The sequence below is a fragment of the Mustela nigripes genome, chromosome 12, assembly GCF_022355385.1.
Source record: "Mustela nigripes isolate SB6536 chromosome 12, MUSNIG.SB6536, whole genome shotgun sequence".
NCBI classification, from domain to species: Eukaryota; Metazoa; Chordata; class Mammalia; order Carnivora; family Mustelidae; genus Mustela; species Mustela nigripes.
Window position 1 is genome coordinate 78,971,378 of NC_081568.1, and position 26,648 is coordinate 78,998,025.

At 46.0% G+C, this 26,648-nt stretch overlaps 1 long non-coding RNA gene across 3 annotated transcripts in view; it reads left to right on the top strand.

Moving 5' to 3' along the window:
- Positions 1-26,648, top strand: part of LOC132028623 (uncharacterized) — a 349,757-nt gene that overhangs the window by 45,054 nt on the left and 278,055 nt on the right. For 2 of the 3 annotated variants that reach the window (XR_009407480.1, XR_009407481.1), the window contains exons 1-2: positions 8,519-8,817; positions 9,210-9,305. This is a non-coding gene — a long non-coding RNA (uncharacterized LOC132028623). Of the gene's footprint in view, positions 1-8,518; positions 8,818-9,209; positions 9,306-26,648 lie in introns of those variants that run through there. The other variant, XR_009407479.1, reaches the window with a different exon arrangement.

Sequence of the window (26,648 nt, forward strand, 5' to 3'; positions counted from 1 at the left end):
AAACCCGATTTCCTGATTCCCGGTGGGCTAGGGCTGAGAGGAAATTTCTTTAAAGAGGACAAAGAGGCCGACAGGTAAATGAAAAAATGATCAATGTCACTAATTATTGGGGAAATGCAAATCAAACCACTGTGAGATATCACCTCACACCTGTCAAGATGGCTTTTATAAAAGAAAAAAGCATTGGCAAGGATGTGGAGACATTTGAACCCTTACACACTGTTGGGAGGAATGCAAAATGGTACAGCTACTTTGGAAAACAGTATGGAGGTTCTTAAATTAAAGATAGAAATACCCCATGATTTAACAATCTCATTTCTGGATATTTACCCCAAAATATTGAAATCAGGATGTCAAAGAGATATTCGTGCTCTTGTGTTCATTGTAGCACTTTTCACAACAGCCAAGATGAGGAAACAACCTAAGTGTCCATCAAAAGATGAATGGATAAAGAAACTGGTATATACATGTAATGGATTACATGTATATTCAGCCTTAAAAATGAAGGACATTTGGGGCACCTGGGTAGCTCAGTGGGTTGAAGCCTCTGCTTTCGGCTCAGGTCATGATCTCAGGGTCATGGGATCAAGCCCTGCATCAGCCTCTCTGCTCAGTGGGGAGTCTGCCTACTTATGATCTCTGTCTGGCAAATAAATAAATAAAATCTTTTTAAAAAAATGAAGGACATTCTACAATATGGGACAGCATGGACGAACTTCAAGGACATCATGCCAAATGAAATAAGTGGATCACAGAAAGACTAATACTGCATGATTCCCTTTATGAGGTATGTAGAGTAATCTTTATAGAAAGAGTGACCTGGTTATGTTAGGGGTTGGAGGGAGGGAGGGAGGGAGAAATGGGAATTACTAATCAGTGGGCATAAAGTTTCAGTTAAGATGAGTAAGTTCTAGAGATCTGCTGTACGACATTGTCTCTATAGTCCACAGTAATGTATTATACACTTAAAACTTGGTTAAGAGGGTAGATCTGATGTTAAGTATTCTTACCACAATTGAAAAAACAAGGAGGAAGTCTGGGTGGCTCAGTCCTTAGGTGTTAAGTGTCTGACTCCAGATTTTGGCTCAGGTCATGATCTCAGCATTCCTGGAACCAACGCCTGCTTCAAGGTCGTCCACAATTAGCAGGAAATCTGCCTGAGATTCTCTTTCTCCCTCTTCTGCCTCCTCTGTCCCTCCCCTCATAGTGGTTTTTTTTTTTTCTCTCTCTCAAATAAATAACATCTTAAAAAAAAAAAAAAAAAGATGCATACTATTCCAGGAGAGTGCTGTCTTTGGGAGGGATGGATTCCTACACATAGAATTGGTAGGTCTTAGAATATAAAGGTTTTTATGATTTTTGATATACACTGGTAAATTGCTTTTCTTTTCTTTTCTTCTTTTTAAGATTTTATTTATTTATTTGACAGAGAGAGATCACAAGTAGGCAGAGAGGCAGGCAGAGTGTGTGGTGGGGAAGCAGGCTCCCTGATGAGCAGAGAGCCCGATGTGGGGCTCAATCCCAGGACCCTGAGGTCATGACCTGAGCTGAAGGCAGAGGCTTTAACCCACTGAGCCACCCAGGCGCCCCGGTAAATTGCTTTTCAAAAGGGCTATATTAATTTGCATTTCAACCAATAATTTTGAGGGTCATTTTCATCACATTCTTGTAGGCATAAGTTATTGTTAAAAAATGAAAACAGAGAAAAAGTCTGACATGTTTGCTAATATGTACCAGACTATTCACACTGGTTAGTTAGAAGAGTAGGATGAGGCTGGTGGTGGAGGAGGAGGGACATTAAAGGGGGATGTCTGTTTTTTTTTTTTAATTAATTAGTTTATTTTTGAGAGAAGCAAAGGAAACATGTGTGTGAATGGAAGAGAGGGACAGAAGGGGATGGAGAGAAGGAATCCCCAAGCAGACTCTGTGCCTACCACAGAGTCAGGCGAGCTCAATCTCACAACATGACAGGACCCCAAACCAAGAGTCAGATGCTTAATCTACTGAGCCACCCAGGCATCCCGAATGTCTGTTTTCTACTTTACCTAATGTGTTACTATTCAAAAAAAAAAATTTTTTTTTTTAAAGATTTTAGTTATTTGAGAGAGAAAGAGAACACAAGAGCGGGGTGAGGGGCGGAGGGAGAAGCAGACCCTCCATGCCCCCTGCTGAGCAGGGAGCTCCATGCAAGGCTCAATCCCGGGACTCCGGGATCATGACTCCAGCTGAAGACAGGCGCTTAACTGAGCCACCCAGGCACCCCTAAAAATTTTTATTATAGGCACATATTACTTTTGTAATATATATGTTTTAAAGTTTTTATTTTGAAATAATTTATCTTTTAGAAAAGTTGCAAAAATAATACAAAAAATTCCCTGTCTACCCTTTGCGATATATATATATATATATTTATATATATATATATATATATTTTTTTTTTAAGATGAAGTAATTAGAAAAGTTCCCCAAATATCCTTACCTCTGCAAGATGTCATAAGTCAGGGTTTCTTCGAAGGTAGAATGGGGAGATGCTTGGTGAAAGGCAGACTCTTGAACGGGATCTATGAAATCAGAATGTCTGTGGGTGAGCCTGAAAAATCAGTATGTATGTATGTATTTATTTATTTACTTACCTACTTATTGGTAAAGACTTTATTTATTCATTAGGGAGAGAGAGAGAGAGAGAGAGAGAGAGAGGAAGAAACATAGGGAGAGAGAGAGCATGAGCCAAGGGAAGAGGCACAGGGGGAATTTGACTCCTGACTGAGCCAGGAGCCCAACGCGGGGCTCTATCCCAGGATTTGGAAATCACAACCTGAGCCTTAGGCAGATGCCTAACCATCTGAGCCACCCAGGCACCCCAGAAAAATCAGTATTTAAACAGCCTCTCCCCCAGGCTGTTCTCAGAACCCCCAAGTGCTAAGGAACTCTGTTCCTCCTTTTCATTTTATTTTCTCCAGCAATATTATAGCTTCCTTACTTGGAACGATCTCTAACGTGCTAAGACTGGGAAAAGTGAGTGAAGTATGAGCATCTTTGTTGCAACTTTTCACACTGTGTTGCTACTGCTCTGCTGCAGCCAAGCTGTCTTGTAATTTGTTTTCTCAAAAGTGTGCTTTCTCCCTCAAGCCTGGAAAAAAGCACCCCAAGAAAGGCCAGGTCCAGAACGGTAGTGTAGATCGTGATAGTCCTCCTAGCCCTCGCTATTTCCATCCTGGATGTCTCAGGGAGTGGTGGCTGAAGGCCCTCCTGTCTCCTGGCTTCCTTGGAGCAGCGGCCCTGAGGCCCTGAGACAGTGGCAATGGCAGTGGCAAGTGGGGTGGGGGTGGGTGGGGTGCGTGCAGTGAGGGAGTGGGATCCCCTCAGGTACTGGCTCCCTGTCCTGCTATTTCTTTTGTCTGTTGCTGATGCTTTTCCATGGATAGTTTGTCTCTCTCAAACACTGTGGGCATGTCCTTTCCACGTGTGTGTTATGCCCTGGCCATCTGCTGGATCATCTCCAGAGGGACCCCTTCACCTGCCCCCACCACCTCCACCTGCCTCTCCACCTTCCTCTCCAGCCCATAGGTGTTCTTTGCAAACTGACCTGACCATGTCACCTAATAGCTTAGTGACTTAAAGACTATGAAAAAGGAGTGTGGGAGATGTGTCCAGAAGGACAGCAGAAAGCCAAACTGTGGAGAATTAAAGATGAAGTAAGGTTTATTGTTGTTGTTAAATGTGCTTTGGTCCTAAGTTTATTGTTTCCTACATTAAAAAAGTAATACAACATACCAAGTGTGATAAGCCTGGGATTACCTTTGCAGTGCAAACAAAATGTTCAAACAGTGTCATAATGGTTAATATAGACAATTTGGAAAATAAAGTGGGAAGTTAAGGGAAACACGTGCCAGCAGTTCACCAGCCAAATCAAGCTACTGTCTGCACCTGGGTCTAGGATAGTGTGGAAAAGTTCTTTCCCCCCTGTTAGCCATTGGGCCGCTTAATTATCTTCTTGGAGCTTGGATTTTCTGCTTGATAAAGGGAAGATCAAAATAGTTCCTAACTTGTCGTGAAGATTATGTGAGATAAGAATGTAAAGCGGTTCCTTAGCAGGATGCTTACTTAGTAAGTATGAGTTCTTCTTTATGGTGTTTGTTTCCTTTTGGGTCCTTTCCCTGCAAGTAGTATTTTTGTTTTCACATAGTTTGTTTTCACATAGTAATCACACTGTCTTTATAGTTTTATTTCCTACTTGTCGTGCTTAACATGGTAGCCCAAGCATTTTCCGTGCTATTTTCAACTCATCAACATACATTTTAGTGGTTCCATAATATCCAATTGAATGGATATATCAGATGCATCATAGTTCAGTTAACCCTTTATTGTGAGTCATAGGAATTATTCCAAGTGCCTCATTCCAACTAGCCCTATGTACAAACGCCTTTATGTGTAAAATGTCACCCTCCTTCACTCCGTTGCTGCCCATTAACAACCATTTCCTTGGGGAATAGTCTTAGAAGAGAGATTATAAAGTCAAAGGGCATGCACTTGTATCCAGGTTTATAACCTCTGCTGCGAAATTGGTTCCTGTAGAGTCAGCCTTCACTTCTATTTTCAGGGCGACAGATGAGACTTGCGCTGAGGGACCTGGATTTTATTATGCAGTGTGGCTGCTGACGTGCCAGACAGGGCTGGAGGAACACATCCAGCTCTGGGCTTTGAGTGGATTCATCTGGCCTCCCGTGAGCAGGTGGATGGGGGTGGGGCTGATGTTAGGGGCTTCTGGGCTCTGACCAGGGCAGCTGTGCCATAACTGTCCAGGGGCCTGATCATCTCCTTAGAGCTGCTAGGGGTCCCATCTGTAGGAGAGCTTATGGTCACAGTCTCACAATCGCATTTTCTTGGTGAGTTGTTCCACATATGTCTGCTTTGTCCATCCAGCCTAAGTCACTGCAAGTTGATTTTGTCCTCTGTGATCAAAATGACAAGGACTAAATCTTTTGGGATCACAATATAAGGCAGTAAGTTTGGGAGCTCTGGTGTCACTGCCTGGATTGGGGTCCCAACCCTACCACTTATTATCTGTGATTTTGGGCCACACTTTCCCAATCTGGAAAATGGTTCTCTACCTCCTAGGATTAAAGAAGTCATTGTATACTCAGCAGGGAAAGTACTGAGTGGCTGTATTCTTATCCAGCTCCTTCTTTTTATATTAAAGTCTTTGGTTGAAAGAAACTAATTCAACCCAGAGATTTATCACTTCCCTTCCTTCTAAAACCCAGCAAGAGCATGAGGATTAGGGAACAGTATCGGGAAGCCCCCTTTCCTCAAATATGTGCCCATCTGAAACTGTGGGGAGGGAGGGAAGGAGATTGGGGAAGCTGCATGGATGAACCCAACCATCCTGGGATGGGATACTATAAGGGCTCAACCCGGGACAGTCCCTGGAAACCTGAGGTACTTGGTCATCCTAGCATGATGGTATTGAGTGACAGGATCTGGTAAAATTGTCCAACCGAGAATGAACCCAAATCTGGAGTCTTGGGTAAGTCTTGTCTTTTCCTTTAGTTATTGTTTGGCAAACGCATCTGGACACTCTCTTCACCAGAAACTTCTTGGGATGAATTGGCTGTGAGAAGGGAGACCCACCCACCTGGGGTGGGGGTGGGGTGTCTGATAATTATGCACCTTCCAGGAAGTAGGGGCCCCTGCATTTCAGAATCTTCCAGACTCTGGGGTGAGTGCAGTGAAGGCTGTGTGTAGCGCTCACCCTTCTTCCTATCCTGGAATCCTGGCTGGTTGATCTGCTTTTCAGAAGCTCTCTTTCTTGGCAGTTAGAGGAGTTGGTACCCCTTGGTGGACCATGACATTGGTTCCTGCTTCTGCCCCAGGTACCTTCCTAGACCCGGGTTTCTCTGTGTACAGTATCCGGAGACAGAGGTTGTGGGCAGGGAAAGTGACAGTGGTTTGGCTGCAGGCTAGTGGAGGGGGTCAGACTCTGTACTTCCTCTTCTAGCCCTTTCAAAGCATTTTTAATCCGGTTAGGTTTTCAACAAACACCTGAAGGTTTGCCCTCCTCCGAGAGGCTCACAGGGATGAGGAAGAGCCTTCTTCTGTTTGCTTTTCCTTTATGTTGAAACCTATTTGGGTGGTTTCGACAATCAGTCCCCCAGCCCCGCCAGGATTCTAAGCAGGCTGTAATTCTCAAAGCTCAGGGCCTTGGGGCCCCTAGTTTTGCAGGCCCCTAATGAACCCTCATGCCCTCTAGGAGCCACACTTTGAGCAGTGGGCTTAAGGCCACTGCTCTAACCTGCGTGGGCCTCGTAAGTGTGGTAGACTAACCCCCCTCTTGCAGGGTAGCCCACGGTGTGCCAGCTCTCCCCCTGTGGATAGAGAAAGCCAGGAAGATGGAGGCCAAGCTGGGCTGGGTTTTGGGTAGAAGAAACCTGGTCTTCAGCCCCACACTGCTCCTCTTCCTCCCTCTTTTTATTTATTTAGTTAGCTCTATGCCCCATGTGGAGCTCGAACTCACCGCCCAGAAATCAAGCACTCCTCTCCCCTTTTTATTTATTTATTATTTTTTTATTCAATTGACAGAGAGAGACACAAAGAGAGAGGGAACACAAGCAGGCAAAGTGGGAGAGAGAGAAGCAGGCTTTCTGCCGAGCAGGGAGCCCCATGAGGGGCTTGATTCTAGGACCCTGGGATCACGACCTGAGCTGAAGACAGACGCTTAACAACTGAGCCAACCAGGTGTCCCATCCTCTCCCGTTTTTAATTAAGCCCCTGCTAGGGGTTAGGCAGTGCCTGTGTGCTGGGAGGAGGAGACACACAGACAGACATGTGTTGGACTGTACAGATGGAGAAAACACACTGGAAGTGGGGTGGTGTGGAAGGGAAGGAGGGCAGATGGTCAAGATAGACTTCTCTGCTTCATATTGCATATCAGTATATTGTAGAAGTAGAAATTAAACATACCTATGCACATACGTGTTAATATACATATTAAACCAAAGACTTACCCCTTGTGATTAGTAGGATCACTGCTGGGTGAGGTGCAGTGTCAAGCCTTCGAAGATTCAGGAATGACTTCCCAGAGGAGGTGGCAGGTGAACAGACAGTGAGAGACAAGTGGAAGATTTGTTCATTCAGCAGAGAGTTGTTGAGTGTCTGCTGGATGGCAGATACTGCTCTAGGAGGCTAGTGGAGAGCAGAATGTGTGTCGACCCTATCAATCCGGTGGGGAGACACAGATGAATGAAAAGATTACATGTGAGTCGTGTTGAAGAAAAATTACTGTGGCACGGGTTAAAATGGTAAGGAAGGCTTGATCAGGACTCTTTCTGTAGGGAAAAGAGAGTGCGCTCGACGCCGAATATAGCAAAGATAGCTGGACATCTGTGATGTGTGGAAGTGGGTCCGTGGTTGGAGGAAACATTAAGGGTGGGGAAATTCTTCTTTAATTATCAGGATTCTTGCATAAGGCAGGCCAATATCAGAGGTGGGCGTGGAGGAATTTGGTCAGATACCAAGGGTAGGGGCTCACTTAGCAGGACTCTGGGTTGAGGACTGGCCAAGGTGAAGGCCAAGTTGACAAGGGCTCAGAGGAGACTCACAAAAGTTTGGTCAAGGAGAGTGTTTGGTGGTTGTGAAAGGTGCTTTGAGTTAAAGAATGTGTGGGAGAGAGCAGCTGGAGAGAGACAGGGGCTGCTTTTTATTAGACAGTGTTAGCAAGGCCTCTCGAGGAAGGCAGTTTCCCGGCAGAAATGTAGATGGTATCAAGGAGCCAGGCTTTCAAACACCCCAGGAGAAGGTGTCCCAGGTAGAGGAAATAGCAAATGGGAAGGCACTGAGGGGTGGTTTGGTGTGTATGAGCCAAGGTGAGGAGGAAGAGGTCTGCAGAGGGAAAGTGGAAGGAAAGAAGGACAGAGAAGGGGTGTGTGTGTGGCGGGGGAGGGGGTTTAGACCTTGCAGGGTCTTTCTTGTAGGATGCGATGAGGGATTAGAGAGTGGCCAGAAGGATAATCTGGGCCCAGTTTAGCCCAGGTTAAGAGGGAGTTTTGCTCATCTGGAGGACTGCAAGGGGTCCTATGTTGCCTGGGTATAAAAAAGGAGCATGTGCCAAGGAGAGTGCCTGGTGAAGATGGCTGCAGGGCACAGGGGAGGAAGACTCAGAGCCGAGGTGGGTGGGGGCAGACCACGCAGGTCCTTTTCCAGCTTTTCAGTCAGGGTTTCTCAGTCATTTTAATGAGAGTCTCCTTCCCTGAGTAAAAAATCAAGCAATAAAGGGAGGAATGCCTCCCCATTTAACTGGAAGGAGAACTAGAGAAGACACAAGGAGGGTTGGTTGAGATAAAGTTGGAGCTGGCCTGGTTTGGCTGGCTGCCGTTCCTATAAATATCACCCTCCCGGTCCTGGAAAGGCATCAGTGACGGCTGTTGCGAGCTACTGGGGAACATCCTTCCTGTTCAGATGTCCAGGAGTTGGCTGCATGTGGACATCCGCGCGCAAAGTGCCTGGAAGCAGGGGGTGAGCGCGCAGAACAAGAAGTTCAGGATTCTGAGCCCACTCCTTTTACTCTTGGGGCCGGCCCCACTTCCTCTGGGGGCCCAGGCATCCCTCTGGCAAGTCTTCAGCTAAGAAATCTGCAGAAGTCATTGGCCAGACTTAGAACTAATCCTTTGTGCCAAAAGGGTTGGTGGAAGGGGAGGGAGCTTTGCCAGAACCAGGATGTTCCTTGCTCGCGGTGAACCCTGCTGCCTCCCAGCCATCCCACTGCTTTTCTTTGGGAAGTGGGGGAAATGCGATTGAGGGGCCAGTGTAATTCGGCAACACGTGAGTTAAAAAGCAGATGAAAACCCACAGAGTAACCAGACATTCTTCTCTTTGCATGCAAGATCCTGCTGAATGTTGGAAGAGGAAGGAATATTTTTCTTGCTTTTCAGACATTACATCCTGTGAGGAGAAGATTTGGAACAGATGGGGGCCAGGGGGACCTTACTGTATTTGCTTGTTTCCCTCTATCCCCTCCCACAACCAGAAATGGTTCACTTATTTTTTTAACTCATGAAGTTAATTTTTTTTTTTTCTTTAAGAGAAAGTAGGAAAGTAAGATATCAAGGGCCGGGGAGAAAAATCCACAAAGTTCCAGAATAAAAATCCACTTTTCATCACAGAGGCTAAGTCTAAGTCTAAAGATAGATAATTAACTCAGAATTTCATTTTAGGTTTAATCGCTGTTCCAGTGACTTCTACATTAATGAGAGGGGCAAGATGAAGGATCCCTTACCAGGTGGAAAAAGAGGCTTTCTGAGTAGAGAAAGGTAAGGAATGTTTCTGAAATCGTGGGTACACAATGTGGGAAAACAAAAATATGGCGTTTTGTGGGAGTAGCTCAGGTGTCTGAATGATTTTTAGCCCTCCCCCACTGTAGGAGTGATTGCATTAGTGTGGTGATGTAAAGTGGGCTCTGGTGTATTTGATTGACTGCAACAGGGTCCCCTAGAGCGGGGTCCCTAGCATGGCTGTGGACAGCTAGATGCCTGTTGTGCCTAGGTGCCCTAAACCACATCTGGTCCTTTTTGCTGAAGAATGTCCAGGGCACAGTTTTCCTTCCCCTCAACCCTGAAGGGGACTCTGCCAGTTGAATCTGATGGCAGTAATTAGCCAGGGTGGGCCAGCCGAACTGCCTGCTGCTGTTCTATCTGTTCCCCAAAGGCAGTATGGGGTGATTGCATGTGAAAAGGGAAGAGCATGCAGCTCTGTTTTCCTTTTATTGTCTTTCCTTTCTGACTCCTTGGAGCCCGAGTTGGGGCTGTCTCTTAATCCTTGGGAGGGGATTGTGAGCGCACAACTCTGGTCCACTGCTTGCCTCTGGCATGCTGTTTCTGAAGGATGTTCTGGAGAGTGGTTTACTGAGTCAACAGCCCCAGCAAGCTGATTCAGGAAGGGGAAGAGGGAGGTGCTCAGGTTCCCAGTGGATAGGGAGAACTACTATGTTGGGCTCTCCTCCCCACCTGCATGATATGTCTTGCTGTGGCAAGAGAGACCCAATTTAAGAGTTAGTTGACAGGAGAGAAATATGACCTATGTGCCTAGAATTGTCAGATCTCCCATCTTGATTCTTCATTCTCACCTTCTAGAACTAGATAATGTGGTAGATGATGTGTGATGGGAGCAGTACATTCTGCCTCCCTGTCTCCTGTTCACAGGCATGATCTGGGCATAGGAGAGGATTCTGGAAGAGCAGCACATAGCACTTGAGTACTGTTATCTATTGGGTACTGCAGTTAGCACTTCAGAGGACACATCAGTGAATAAAATATAGGTCTTGCTTCCCCAGAATGCAAATGCAACTAAAATAGCATTTAATTCACGGTGCTGTCACCAGGGTTAGGCAAGTATGTACATAGGAGACTGAATAATTTCAGTTAGCAAGTATTAATTGAGCCCCTGCTATTTGTGAGACCCTGTGGATACAGCAGAGGATGGGACAGACCAAGTTCCTACCTTGTTGGAACTACAGTCCGGTGTGGTGGATGACCTCGTCAAAGGCTCTGGAGCTACAGTGTGTGGGAATTGCTGTGTTAGAGGACACAGAGGGTGCTGTGGGTCCTTCATGCAGACTTGGGGAAGTGGGAATGCCTTCCTGGAGAACTGATAAGTTTAAGTTTATCCATGAATAAGAAGATCTAACATTTGTCGAGTGTGTACTCTTATTAGTTGGCCTGGTACTGTACTTTAATCCCGGCATCACTTTTCTTTGTTCCCTGTTTTACTCTGAAAAGTGCTGTGTGGTGGTCGTGAGGTATATGGAAACCCACTATGTGCCCAGCAGGGTGGCAAGAGCTCCAGCACTAGAGTAGTGCTTGCTTGTACTCAGTGCTTGAAAATGAACTGTTCGCTGGTCACTGGACTTACCTCTTTTCATCCGTAGAACAACCCTGGGGTAAGTAGCAGTTGAGTGGTTAGGAGTGCTTTGGTTACAAGTAAGAGAAACCTTTTGTAACAGTGGCTTTAATCACAATCGCGTTTATTGTGGACAAAACAAGGAATATGGGGTTGGTGGTCCAGTTTGCAGGTTGGCAGTGGCTCACCAGTGACATCAAGAACTCAGATGCTTATCTCTTTCTGTTCCACCATCAGGGTTGGCTACCTAATTTATGGGGCCCAGGGCCAATAAATGTGGGATTCCTTGTTTAAAACGGGGGAAGAAAGTGCCATTTAAGGTACTAAAATGTAAAGCTTTTTACTTTCTTTGTCATCTTTCTTTTGACTATGCAATTTATTTGCTACTTAATGTTCTAAGAAAAGAAATTACAATATTAAATTATCACCATCAATTTTACTGTTTATCTTTATATCATCAATTGCTGGTTTTAAAAGCAAGCGTAAGAGCATTTAACTTGTATGCAAAATTATGCCATTACATTCAAACAAGATAATATTCAAATGATCTTTTTTAGCAAGCTATTTTTCTTCTAAATGCTCCTATCAATGAAAAGTAAAAAACAAAATAAAATTTAGAGTTAGTGTTAAAATTTTAATCAAAAGTATTTTAAAGCTAAGAAGCCATTTTAGGTTTTTGAAAGTTACATCTGAGTTTTTTGAAGAATTTAAAAACTACAGTTAGAGTGCTCACTGTCCATTTCTTTTGCAAAATAAAGAATTAGTATTATGCTTCGTGCATGCTCTATTTCATATGGATGTGGGAGGAGGAGTATCTGCATGTATGACACGCATAGATGCAATAGGATGTTAGTTTTGCAAAGTGTTCCTCAACCACTGTGTGCAGCTGGTGTTAATATAGCTCTGATTTGTGAGTTCCTATACTTGTGTTTTGCAAGAATGTGCTCCCTTTGTGCCAAGAGGAAGGACCCAACAGGCTCATTTGTCTTCTTTCTTTTGCGAGGGCTCCGGCTGCTCAGGTCCCCCTCACAGTCATAGCAGTGTCGGTCTCTGGGGGTGGCCAGAGCACAGTGCACAACCTTCTCATTCAGGATGCAGCTGCCTTTTTTTGAGGATATAGGGCAAGAGATAGGAAGTGTTGCTGTGGCATCTGAATGGTGTTGGTTATCACAGCAGATGCTGAGGGTTGTAAGTCATTCTGTGGGAGCCTCAGGGACAGAGGTACCCATGTGTTTGTGATAGGTTAGACCCTCTAAAGCACGGGGCTCAGGGAAGGGACTTCTCTTGTCTGGTTCTAAGGGTAGAACTGTGTTTCTAAAAGTCCTGAGCTAACTTCTTCTTAAGTTGTATTGGCCAGGATTAATCACTGGGAAAAGAGAGGTGGGTTTCTATAACTTACTTAAACCAATCATGATGGATTCCCCAGAATGAGCATGTGGGCTCTGAACAAAACTGGGTTTCTGTTAGGAAGAAGGGAGATAGCTGGGTACTCAATCAATGATGTGTCCTTGATTATTATTCTTATTTTTCTGAAAGGGAAATTGAAGCTTGGAAAGGTTAAAGTCACACACCTGAAAAGAGGTGGAACTGTGGTTAACTGACTTGGGATATGTCTTTTATTTATTTACTTATTTTTAATATGTCTTGACAATTATCCTTACTGCTCCCCTGGCTGTTGAGCAGGAGTTAGCCTTGTTGGGGAGTGAGGCAGTAAATAGGGTAGAAGGAGCCTTCCAGGCAGAGGAAACAGCAGGTGTAAAAAGCCCAGAAGGAGGCAAGAAATGGCATGGTCTAGCTGAGAAGTGAAAGCTATTATGAGAACTTTGAGCATACTGTATGAAGGGGACCACTAGGGGATGAGGCTGGAGAACGGACACAGCTAGGGCTGCTGGGTGGAGATAGGAGGTGGCAAGATTAGAGAGAGGCACGGTGTGGCAGACATAGTGGTAACTGAAATGGGAGGGATATTTAGATATTTAGAAATTTATAAACATATTTAGAAAGCAAGATTAGTAAGATCTGGTGGTATAAAGGTAAAGGAGTAGGAAGAATCAAGGATAACACCTGTATTTATGGCTTGGAAATGGTTTGGTGGACCTGCCATTCAGATACAGAAAACGGGAGGTGGTGCCAGGGGGGAGGGTGGAGGAGAAGGAGTCCACTTTTTTTTTTTTTTTCCCTTTTTAAAAAATCTGATGTTGGACATGTCGAGTTCAAGGACATAGAGTAGAGGCGTCCTGTAGACTTTAACATCTCTAACTCGGGATAGAAGTCTATACTAGAGAGTTGTGGGCTTCTTTCCATACAACCTTTGGATTTCACTGTGGGTGAATGTGTAACATGTGAAAATGGAGTCTAGGACAAGCCTCAGAATCCCAGTGTACAAAGAGAGAGGCCCACAGAGGAAACTGGGAAGTTGCTGCCTCTAATAGAATTCAGGAGAATTTGGTGTTACAAAAGCCAAGTAAAGATGTCTTTAAGGAGGGAAAGGTAAGCCCTGAGAAATGGATACCATGGTAATTGAGAGATCGTAGTGAGGGGTGTGTCATAGAGTGCCACAACCTGCTAGCAGGAAGTTGACCGGACACTGGGATGTGGGACAGTAGAGGGGATGTGGATGGAAGGGTAGTGATAGCTACTATAGAGCTATGGGAAAATCCAAGAAAGGTTGTTTCTTCTTCTTTTTTTTTTTTTTAAAGAGTGGGGAGGAGGAAGACTTGGGTGTGTTGAATTGTTGATGAGAAGTAGACATCTGGTAGACCAGAAGTTGCAGAGAAGAAGCAGGTAATGAGTAGTGTAGGCATCTGTGGGGGCAGGAGGGGGTGGGATCCAGGACTCAGATGGGGAGGGTACTCTGTCTCAGGGAAGGAAGTGGCTCCATTGAAGCAGGTGGGAAGAGGCAAGGAGGATACACATGTGGGAGAATGTGTGGGCCTGAGAGTTTGAGATTCCATTTGGATGGTTTGCTCTGTAAGGCAGCGGAAAGAGGAGGCGGTAGGTCATATGTTTAGGAAGGCTGAGCTCTGAATTGTCTCCCGTAGAGACCAGAGAACTGCCTGGGGAGAGGAGAGAGGGAGCAGCTCCACGGTGCAGCTCCGCCTGGCATAGCCACGCACGCCCCTGCACTTAGAAGGATTTTGTGCTTCGGTGCTCTGCTGCCACTGTCTTGAACTTCTCAATTATTGAACAAAGAGCCCCTCCTTTTCATTGTTTTGTATAAATATATCCCTTATAATATTTGGGACACACTTATATTAAAAACTATTCATTGTGCATCCGAAATTCAGATTCCATTGTATTTTATCTGGAGACCTTACATGGAGCTGGGAAATTATGTGTCCGGTCCTACTGGGAGTCCGAGGGTGATAGCGAGGTGGTGTTGCAGGCCCCAGGAGGTCTCCTCTGTGAAGTGCCAAGTGGTGGTGGGCGTGGAGACTAGGTTTGTTGCTGCTATTCCTTGGAGACTGGGCAACCAGCTCCCGAGATCCTGGCCACCTGAACATCCATGTGAAGGCAAATGGTGTGAGGCTTCTAGATTCAGTCATTTCCTGCCTCACTTGGGTGAAACCCGAAGGCCTTACCTAGGTTTGTGAGGCTCTGCCTTCCCTCCTATTTTATCTCCCACCCTTGCTGTGCTTACTGCAGCCTCTGGTCATTTGCTCCTCAAACACTCCAAGCTGGATTAGCCCCCAGCCTCTGCTCTGCCCATTCCTTCTGCCTGGAATGTTCTTCATGTAAGTCACCTCAAGGCTTCTGGTTCTTGTTCCCTCTGAAGCACTCAGAGGCTTTCCCTGGCCACTTTTTACAACAGTGCCACCCCCTCCATCTTTTGTACTGTTCTGTTTTGCCTCATGTCATTTCTCACTGCCTGATAAACATTTATTTTGTCTTTTTGCTTTACAATGAAAGCACCATGGGAATGAAGACTTTATCTCGCTTACTGATGTAACCCCTGTTCCTAGGCACACAGAGGAAACCCAAACATCTGTTGAAGTGATACATAAAATGATACATCTTATCAGTATTTTAGATCATGCTTTTTTATAGGTGAATTTTTAAAAGTCTCCATGTGTTTGTGTGTTATGCTCAACAATAAAAGGAATGAACTAATGATATGTACACCAACATAGATAAATCTCAAAAGCATTGTTAGAAGTGTAAGAAACCAGACTCAAAAAGCTATATACTGAATAATTCCTGATATTCTAGAAAAGGCACAGTTAGAAGGAGGTGAAACAAATCAGAGGTTGCTAGGGGCTGGGAATGGGGGAAGGGGCTGGAGCAAAGGAACTCTTCGGGGTGATGGAAATGTTCTCTGTCTTGACTGTGGTGATGGTTACATAACCCCGTGCCTTTATGAAAATTGATAGAGCTCTTTACTAAAAAGGGTGAATTCTGTATGTAAATCACACCTCAGTAAACTTAACTAAAACATGCCCTGTTCTCACCTGAATTTATGTTATGGTATTGGCGCATTTCTTGTGAGAGTTAGCTAATAATTCACTCTGCCTGGTGGCAAAGCGACCCCAGCCCTGTGGTGTCACTCAGGCTTGCTGCTGCCACTGAATGCCTGTGCCAAGAAACTGACTTGTTCTTAGAGTGGGAGAGATTTGTTTAGGTGGAAATGTGTTGTTGATTTCTTTCCCAGGATCTCCCACTCCCTTTTAGGAAGAGAACACCTTTTCCTGTGTAGTTGGGTGGGGCTGACCTCTGCTCTGTGTCCCTAGGAGTGATTGCGTGATCTGAGCCAGCTGAGTCCTCTCTGGCACTTTGCTGCCAGAGCTCTTGAGGAAAATGGTGGTCTGTTTTTGCCCGAATTGGTAGTGTAAGTGTGAGGCTTTTAGTGGAGATCTTGCTCACCAAATGGAGAAAGCAGGACATGTAGAGCACTGATATTTGAGTGCCTGAATCTAGCCATGCCTGAAGTTAGGTCTGTACCCTGGACTCCCCAGTGACCGAGCTAATGAATTCCACCAGCACCCCCCTCCCCCCCTCTCCCCAATTAAGCCAGCCTGACTTTGGTGGCTTCTATCAATCACAGCTGAGCACATTCTGACTCACAGTATTCTGGTTGAAAGTGAGAACTAGGAGAAAAGAAGATTAGACGATTTTAATTAGACTAATGAGTTATGAGAGGAAGTTCTAATTTCCCTGAACCTTTTTATTACGGAAGCAAGAGAGAGGACAAAGGATTGAGATGGGAATGAATGAGGGAGAGTGAAGGATGGGCAGAAACAGGCATGCCCCAGGCCAGATGGGGCTGGGAACAATAGGGTGGCATCTGCTCCCAGTAGGGGTTCCCTGGCTGGCTGAGGATGGCCTGGAGTCAGCAGGCAGAGGGATCGGGCAAGCCCTGGGCTATAAGCTAGCTCTAGGCTCTTGCCTTCAACTTGGTAAACCTCAATCCTGATGACTGTTTAATTCAAGGGTTGCAAGAGACTCAGTGGAGGTAACAGCCTCCTTTGGTGACAGTCTCAGGAAAACCATCAGCACTCTATAGCTTTATTTACTTGAAGGTAAAAGGCTGGGATAGTCAAGGACGAGAGAATCACTCGGTGTCTGTTGTGTACTTGGGCTTCAATACGACCTTTGCATGAATGGCAGATGACAGATCATTTTGGGTAAAAGAGGGTGAGAGGAAGCATTAAAGTAGGGCCTAAGGGGCTGCCTGGGTGGCTCAGTGGGTTAAGCCTCTGCCTTTGGCTCAGGTCATGATCTCGGGGTCCTGGGTTTGAGTCCTGCATCGGGCTCTCTGCTAGGCAGGGAGCCTGCTCCTTCCTCTCTCTCTCTACTTGAGATCTGTCTCTGTCAAATAAATAAAATCTTTAAAAAAAAAAAAAAAAAGTATGGCCTAGGGACTGAGCATTCCTTAGGGGTCAGAGATAGGGATGTGGAAAGAGATTTTTGAATTCTAGCCTGAGCAAGAGACCTGGGGCAGGCTTTGGATGGAGTTGTTCAGTACCTTTCATGTATTGTAAAGAAGGAAAGCTTGCTTTTCAAAAGTCTTTCTTTTTCGAAATAATGTAGAATTTTTCTGAATACAAAGTAATGACTTACCTGTTTAAGAATTTTTAAAAAAACAACGTAGTACATGTAAGGAAACACCACCCATGATCATGATACCTCCAGAGAGAACATGGGCAGCATTTTTATGTATTTCTTTCCAGTATTGATTTCAATGTGCCTGTGTGTATTTTTAAATATATGAGAGAGAGAGACTATAAATAAAATTTGACTCTACTGTGTATATAGATTTAGAATCTGTTTTTTCACTTAATGTATGATAGAAACATTTTCCTATATATTTTTACATCTTTTTTACAGCTTGATTTTTTAATTTTTTACATTCCACCATTTAGATGTATTCCTTTTATTAAGTAGAAGACAGTTTCTAATTTTTTAGGATTACAAAACAATATTGTGATTAAATCCTTACAGATATCTTTGTGTCCATCCTTTTTTTTTTTTTTTTTTTAAAGAATTTATTTATTTATTTGACCGAGAATGAGAGAGCACATAAGCAGGGGGAGCAGCAGGCAGAGGGAGAGGCAGACTCCCTGCTCAGTGGGGAGCCCAGTGTGGGCTCCATCCTAGGACCAAAGGCAGACGTTTAACCGATTGAGCCACCCAGGTGTCCCTCTTTGTGTCCATACTTAAATAATTTTGTAGGACAGAGCTTTAGAAGTGGTAGAAGGTAAATGGGATAGCCACTTAAGAATTTTTGTCTTTAGGGACGTTTGGGTAGCTCAGTCGTTAGGGGGTCTACCTTCGGCTCAGGTCATGATCCCAGGGTCCTGGGATTGAGCCCCCTATCAGGCTCCCTGCTTGGCAGGAAGTCTTCTTCTCCTTCTCCCACTCCCCCTGCTTGTTTTCAATCTCTCACTGTGTCTTTCTCTGTCAAATAAATAAAATCTTAAAAAAAAAAATTTTTGTTTTTATCTGGCCAGGTTATCTGTGTTAAGTTAGGTGGTGCATAAGGCTTCAGAATTCTCAGAATCTGACCCTTGCTGGGTTTTTAGGAACTTGCCAATTGACACATGGGCAAAGCTCTTTGCAATTTTATTTTAATATACTCTTTTTCTGATTACAGTAAGGCTGAAATTTTTTCCCCCATAGAATTGATTGCTGTGTTTGTGTGTTTTCGTGTGTGTGTGTGTGTGAATTGTTCTTTAGACCCTTTATTAATTTTCCTGTTGGAGTGCTTATATTTTTCTTACTGATTTCTTTCTTTCTTTCTTTCTTTTTAGTTTTAACAACTTTGTTTTTTTTAGAGTTTTTAAAAATTTATTTATTTGACAGAGATCAGAAGTAGGCAGAGAGGCAGGCAGAGAGAGAGGAAGGGAAGCAGGCTCCCGCTCAGCAGAGAGCCCAATGCAGGGCTCGATCCCAGGACCCTGGAATCATGACCTGAGCCGGAGGCAGAGGCTTTAACCCAACTGAGCCACCCAGATGCCCCCTTACTGATTTCTAATGACTCTGTTTCCAGGAAAAATAGTAGCCCTTTGTGGGTACCGATATATTTTTAAGAGTGTGGTGAAATGTTTTAATAATAGATCTTTTATTGAGGTTAAGGTAGAGTGCTTGATTGGAGCAGGTAGGGTTTACAGAGGGGAGCTGATAGTGCCCACCCAGTTCCTATGCAGTGAAAATGTCCTAGAGCATAGCCTTGGGTTTACAGACAGTTGGGTTTAGCCTGGAGGGGGTACCTGGCTAAAGCTGGCTACCTGCAGACTGGGGCCTGAGCTCCAGCACCACTTTGCATTGCCTAAACTTTTCTGTCTTTTCTCCCAGGCTTCTGAAACCTCCCTGTAGGCATTTGGTGCCTAGATGATGAGTGTTTTTATAGAAGCCACTCTACTAGAAAGCAAAATCTATTTGAAAGCTGTTACAGGTTTTTCCAGAAGTTCCAGTTTTTCAGAATCCACCTGCTTCCTTTGCCCCCAGCAATTAACATTTGAATTTCCCAGTCTGCAGTTTACTTTGTACTGTGTGGTGATGGGGTCCAAAGGGACATTCCTCTTGGTGAGGGGGGGCGGTGTTTTAGTTCCTTGGGTAAGGGTGGTGGAGCCCTTCCCCTGACCTGGGGCCAGGCTCCCCAGGTGAGCTCCTTCTCCATCCTTATTCTTAGAGAAGAAGCAGCAGGTCACTTAGGATGTGGATTCGCTCCACCTCTCTTTCATATCAATATGTTCATACATTCTCCTACTGCTCTTTCTTCTGAAAGAGTGAAGTTTGAGGCTTCAGTTGCTAAATTTAGCTCTTGCTGACGCACTGGCTCTCTCCTAGCAGTCTCCTCATGTATCAGTGTTGCTCTTACCCTCACTCTTGTGCTGGTAGACGAACACCATCACATCCCACATAGTACTTAGCTCTGAGGCGTTTCCAGATGGGCAATGCATTTCTGTATTTTCATAGCTGTGTTGTCTGCGTGAATGGACTGTCGTGAAGCCGGGAGCTGGCAGCCAGCAGGGCAGGTAGCGGGGCTGGCAGCCAGCCTGGGAGAGACAAAGATCCCCAGGGTGGTGGCGGGGATCCGGTGCAGTTGTTGCCATAGATTTGCTTGCGGTCAGAAAGAGAGAGAGGTGCCTGGTGGAGGGGTTTGGGGGTGGTATTTGACTAGGATGTGAATAGAGGATTTTCACGAAGGGGAAGCCTTCCTCCTTGAAGCAAACCTTAGTATACTGTTAAAGAAAATTAGATACTGGTTAAAATAAGGTGGATTTCATTCAGGGCTCTCACAGAAAGGGTCTTGCAGGAGGAGAGTGAGATGAGGCTAAGCTCTGAATACAACAAGGACTAGTAAGGCTTGCTCGCCCAAGAACAGAATGAGAGGCTAAGTGGATGCAGAATGGCTAAGAGGAGATCTCAAGGGTAAGGGGGACTTACACATCAAAGTAGGGGATTCTCTCTAAACCAGTGGAGCAGATTCTGGCCAAGACTGGGCTGTGCAGGGGCGGAGGGATAAGGGCCCAGTCAAGGCCTGGTGGAGAGGAGGGCTCAGGGAAGCCTGACTCAAGTTTGATCAAGGAGAGTGTCTTGGTCAGCCCCTCCTGTGTTCAAGGACAGGAAGAGACCCCTTTCTTTCCTCAGAATGATCTAAGTTCATTTCTTGTTCCATTGCCTTTTGTTCATCAAGTATCAGCAGAGCCATCTGTTCGGCCTCGTGGTAGAGGACATTTGCTGGATGGTGCAAACTCTTCAAACGAGGGGGACTCAGGATCTGCAGTGGCAAGGAGTTCTTTGAAGTTTTTGTCAGGTCGTCCAGCTTCAGCTGGCTGGGCTTCTTTAGATCTTGGCGGGGAAGGTGGGCTACCACCCCCCCCGGAGTTCCCATGAGGAACTCAGCAGTCAGGATGTAGTTCTCAGTGAAGCCGGGTCAGGACAGTGGGAGAAAAGGGGGAAACAACAATTGAGAACTTGCTGAGGAGTGAGAAAATGTGCGAGGTGGCAGGATTTAACCCAGTTGACAGGTAGGTAACAAAGTAAAAAGTCATTTTACTAAGAGGTAATAAGTAGCCCAAGGACAGTGAACCATACCAGAATTTGATAACCCACAGGGCTGTGCCATAATTTCCTACTAAAAGGTATAATTTCTATAGTGTCTAGCACTGGCCACTGGGTGGATATGTTGAAATGTCAGGAGGCCTAGTTCAAACGGTGGCCTGGTGTCAGCAGGCCTAGATTCAAATCTCTGCCCCAGCTGTGAGATGTTGAGCACATTGGTTTAATAAATTCTGTAATTTGTCCATGGGTAATACTGACCTGCAAGTAGAGATGAGACTCAGGTACTTAAATGGGTTTGGCACTTAGTAGGTGCTGGTGGAGCACGTGCATTGTGCCCTTGTGGCAGGGGAGGGCTCTCCTGTGAGGCAGAAAGGGAGCTGTGGCCAATAGAGACTTGATCCCAAGAAGCTTCTCACTGGCTATGCAGTGTTTGCTGTGTACCTGACTGGTGTTTATCTTGGTCACGCTTCCCATCTCTTCACCCTGCTGTGCAGATGGAATTGAAGTTTCGAGAAGGTAACTACTTGCTCAGACACACAGGGAGTGTCAAGGCAGGGATTTGAGCCTAGGCCAGTCTGGCCCAGAGCCCAGTGCTGTCCTTTCGGGCACTGCTGGTGACCAGAGAGGCTGACCCATGCTAGGGAAGAATGTTGTGGGCAGTGCTGAGGCACAGGGATATAGTGGGTAATGACATGGACTTTGGAATCAGACAGGCTGGGGTTCAAATCCTGACTATGATAGTACTTAGCTGTGTGAGCATGGGAAATGAGTTAACCTCTGTGATCTTGGTTCTTCCTCTGTAAAATGAGGGAGCCGTAACTATTCTAAGGGAGTGTGTGAGGCTGTCATGAGAGAAGGTCTGCAGAACCTTGGCACAGGCCCTGGGAAGCGATGAGCATTCAGCCAGCTGTGGCTGCTGGGGTTTACATGGGGGTTGCTGGGCCCTTTCTCATTCACTTGATCTCCTTTTTGGTCCTTGGGAAGGGCAGACTCTAGAGGGCATGTCTGTGGGACATAGGAGTGACCTTTGGCATTGCTTGTTAGTCCTGGCATGTGTTGCTTGGAGCTGTTTATCAGAGACATAACCAGTGAAGATTGGCAAGACAAGGAAAAAACTGTCTGGGTGTGGCGTTCCCAGAGTGGTTCCAATTCTGCTCTTCCTAGTGATCGGCCAGAAGAAGAGACCAGAATAGGGCTCATTTGGGCCTACTGAGAGCTTCTGAGGGAACCCCGCCTGGCAGATGTGGGCAGGGTCCAGAGTTCCTGCTGGGGCTGGAGGGACTATCAATGTCCTGACCTTCTATCTGTGGCTCATTAGTAATTTGTTGATTCTGGCACTATTTTGTGTTCAGAGGTCGCAGTGATACACAAACAAACAAAAAATCCACACACTCAGAGGGGTCATGTTCTAGTGGGGAGGACAGACAGGAAGCATGTAAGCACATAGATCTGAATGCAGTCTTGGGGAATGAAGAACAATAAAGCAGTGGAATGGGGCAGAGGAGTGTTTTGGGGGTGACCAGGAAGGGGACACATAAGCACAGATCCTGGTGAAGTAAGGGCGCCAATTATGAGAATGTTGTGGGGACATTCCAGGCAGAGGCCCTGGGGTGGAACTGACCTGGATACAGCGAGAAGGCCCACGGGAGTGGGGGCCTGGGAAGGGGTGGGAAACGAGGTTAGGCTGGAAGCTACCAGATGCCATTGGCCTTCTCGCCATTTGCGGCAGTCATTATTTCCAGATCTCAGGGAGGAGTTAGCTGCTCCTTTCCTCACATAGGGTAGGACTGTTGTTCTGTTTTACCCCCATATGGTGAGCTCTTCAGGCGTGGAACCATATTTGTCTTGCTTCCACCTAACACCTAACGTGGGACACAGGCTTCACATGCTGGAAAATAAGCTCGGGTGATGGCGGTGCTATCTGGCATGGTTTCTCTGTGCCTGTCACTGTGGTGAGCACTTCATACTTGGTCCTCCCCTTCAGTCAGTAGCCCTCTCCCCAGGTATCATCCCGGTTTCATCCCCAGAGGATACACCCCTAGGATCTACTGAGCTGGAATTGGAAGTCCGGAGTGGAAGGGCCATGATGGTGGGCCGCAGGCAGTGGCTGAGGTGGGGGTGGCGGATGGGAGCGCGCTGCCCAGGGATGGGGCCAGCCCTGAGGAGAAGCGCTGACCCCTGCCTTCTCAGAGCATCCCATGGGGCCTGTGGGGTAGCCCTCAGACCTCCTCTCAGCTCCCTAATCCACAAATGGAAAAGAGGCACTTAAAAAAAATTTATTCAGGTGGGAACTGTGTAAGACATGGAAATAAGGCTTTTGAGCTGCTGCATATAAACTGGAGTGTAAATGAAAAGCTTTTTATTTGGTTCCTGAGCCAGACTTTGAGAAGCCAGTGGGCCGTGTGGTCTGGAAGCACACGTTATGGGCAGTGGGTCGGAACAGGGGCCACTTTGAATGGCGAGGAGGGAGACTCGTTCTTGCACAGCAGAATGGCCAAGAGGCCAGGACGTCAGTAAACACGGTCGCGACACAGAAAGTCTTTTCCAAGAAGATGGAAGGTGGGGGAGAGGAGGAAAAGCAGTGCTGCACTCCCTGTGTATTTGAGAAGGAAAATGCTTGAGGTAACCCGTGTTGGCAGCTTTTATAGCTTCCTCTCAGTAATGTGCCGGGCAGACCCCGAACAGGCTGGTGTTTTGTTTTCATGTAACGGAGCCGAGTGGACCAGGGGCAGCTCTCCAGCAGTGACTTGCCTGGGGCCCTGCCCTCAAAGTGAGGCCCGAGTGCTGGGTTCAGCTGGGCCACATGGTCCTCCTGCCTGCTGGGTGAGCCCCAGGGAAGGTAGGGGCTGGATTCCCGGCCTCCTCTAGATGCTCAAGTTTGGCTGGTCAAGCTTCTTCAACTGGAGGTCCCCTCTGGTCGGTGCCAAAAGAAGGAGGTGACAGGTGTGGTGGGAGGGCAGCCACTCTGGGAAGGAAGGCACGGGTCTACCCTGTCAAAGTGTTGCTGCTTGGGAACTGCAGAGGGACCATAGCACAGGGCACCCACAGAACGCTCTTTGTGCCTTGGGTTACCGCTTGCCAGGGCACTTTCTATGACTAGATTTAACCTACATTTATAATCTCTTATCTTTGGTAATAAGTCCATATGTGTGTGTGAGGTATATTGGGACATTGGGTTACGTGTGTGATTAAAAATATGTATCTGTTACATGGGTGACCTGCACAGGCATGTTTTTTTGAGAGCCACGGGCTAGGGGAGACGCCCGAGGAGCTGCTCTGAGATACTAGAAAAATCAGGAAACGTCTCTGAGGTGAGGGCATGAGCTGCTGTTTGATGTTCTTGTTACAGACACCTTCTCCCTGTTCTCTTTTAGGTGATTATATGGAAACCAGATAGGTATCCTAAAATTTTTTTTTAAAGATCTTTTATCCTAAGAATTTCAGGTTTGTTTTTTAACCTGTATTAGTTATAGAAAAATTAAAACATAGCAAAAATAAGGAGGCCAAAATCCTTTGCATTCCTCTCATTTGGGATAGTTGTTGCTGCTGTATTGGTGTTTATATTCTTCTAGACTCTTTCCTGATGAACATATGTTAATATAAAATAAAATCTAATGAGTGATGATGGCTTACATACGACCATTACTATTTGCAAACACTACCTGTATAGACTAGTTTAATCCTCAAGAATTCATTTGGTTTTTATTATTAAACCCGTTGTATGGATGAGAAAGCTGAGGCCCAGAATGATTAGGTACCTTAAGATCACATAAACAGCCAAGCTGGGATCTGAACCCTGGCAATCTGGTTCCATAGCCTATGCTTGTAGGTACACACTATACTAATTTGCAAAAGAAAAGGATAGGGGCGCCTGGCTGGTTTAGGCAGTACAGCATGTGACTCTTTTTTTTTTTTTTTTTTAAGATTTTATTTATTTATTTGACAGACAGAGATCACAAGTAGGCAGAGAGGCAGTCAGAGAGAGAACGGGAAGCAGGCTCCCTGCTGAGCAGAGAGCCCGATGTGGGGCTTGATCCCAGGACCCTGGGATCATGACCTGAGCCAAAGGCAGAGGCTTTAATCCACTGAGCCACCCAGGCACCCCTTGTGTGTTAATTTTTAAAACAACTTGTTATTTTGAAATAGTTTGACTCAGAGGAAGTGGCAAAATTAGTACAGAGAATTTCTGTGTGTTGTTCACCCTGCTTCCCCCAATGACATTATCTTCCATAACTGTGGTACACTCTTAGAACCAGAATGATGTTAGCATTTCCTATTAACTCAGGTTCTCCGTTCATTATTAAAGTTAAATTGTTTTACAAAAAATAAACAGAAAATACACAACACTCGATAATCTAATTTGGTAGTTCTTTGTTGTTAGATATAAAAGAGTCTCTAAGTGATGGAGGCTGGGGCCTCTCTCCTGCTTCACAGAGGTGAATAGTGTTATTAGCTCCATTCAACAGGAAAGGGCGGCTGGGGGTCAGAGAGGGTAAGTCACTCGCACAAAGTCACACAGCTATAGTGAGCTTCAGAGCTGGTACTTAACCCCTCTGATTCTAAGATCCACTCTTGAGCCCCCACACTTCTCAGCATCTCTTCTGATTTGCTGGCTCTTCAGGGCAAGGCTTTGAATATACCTATTTATTAGGTATATTTACGTGAAACATACACACACGTAGATTTTCCCCCACTCTCCAGAGTTCCTTCTCAGAAACTAGAGAATGCCAGAGCTCAAGAGGGCCTTGAATAGAGCATTTAGCCGAATGCCTTACTTAATAGAGAGCAGCTGTGCCAGCGCAGGGGCCCATGTGCTATGTTTCGGGTTGGCCCGGACCTCAGGGCTACAGGCCACCTTCACCCATAAACCCAGTCACGTTGTTGGTTACCTTTGCGAGTCTCCTCCAGTTGATCGTTTCCACATTTGCTGACTTCAGCCACCTGGCTGTCAGTTTGCTCTGTTCCCTCCTGGAGGTGTTTGGGGAGCCTGAGCAGTGGTGGGCTGTGCCTTGCTTCCTGAACTTGTTCACCCTCCCCCTCTTCTCCCACCTGCCTGCCCAGTGCTTCTCGGCCAGTACCTGGGACTCCAATGAACAGCAAAAGGCATGTGTGTGGGGAAGATGCAGGAAATAAGATTTCTGAAGAGTCCTGTCTATAGGAGAAGATTTTTACCCCCATCCCAGTCAGTCCCCCTCTTATTTTACTGCCTTCTTTCTACCTTCATTCAGAGCTTGAGCTCCCAGTGTAATCCACTTTTGTAACCCAGAAAGCCGAAAAGCCCACCCCCTTTCCTTCTCAGCCATAGCCATGGACTGTCACTGAAGCAAAGATGATGTGTGAACTCTATCATTCCTGTTACAGAAATCTGGGACCTGTCTACTTTGCCCCTGAAGTAAGTCTGCCCAAAGTTTTATTGGATTTTATGGATAGAGTTGTGGGAGCACACGCAAGATTATTCCAGACCTTCTACCCACCCCACTTCAGAAATCCCAGGTGTGCCTTCCATTCTTAGTTGACCTGGTATGTGTGTGTGTGTGTGCACGTGTGCATGTGTGCACGTGAACCTGTGCAGGAATGAGAGGGCATCTGGGGGCCCTCATGGATCTCCTGAGCGGTTGGGACCAAGCCTACTTGCTGAAGCTTTTGGCCACTTCTGATGGAGAAGTGATCTTGGGCCCAGGGCTGTACCTGTTAGGGGCCAGGGTGGAAGGTGCTGCCTTCACAGGAGGGCTGCCTGAATCTGCTGCAAGAGCTGGTCTTCGAGTTGAGCAGGGCTTGCTGAGTCGCCTTACCATCCTAAAATCATTATGTGCAGGGACCTGTCCACTGCCATCCTCCCAGCCACACAGAGACACCGCATTCCCTCACTGGAAGCCCCTCCAGCCTGAGAGGAGGGAAGGAGGAAGAGGATTACCTTGCCTCACCCTTGGACCTGCCCAAAGCCCTGTGGTTGAGACCTCAGGTTTGCAGGGGTGGGCTCCTGAGAGAACATTCCTGGTCACCAGGTGCCTGCCAGGAAAGGTGTTGGTAAAGGGGAACTAAGTGATAGAAACAGTGGTATTTCATTTGCCTTAGTTTTGAAAATGGATTCCAGCGTTTTAATATTCATTCCTTCTTCCAACTTTGTACCATGCAAAGTATACTACAAATGTGAAGAAGATCATCTTTGTCTTAAGGGGTGAGCTGGCACCGTCAGCAGCCCCTGGGAACCTGTTAGAAGGGTAGGATCCCAGGGCTCATCCCAGCTAACTGAA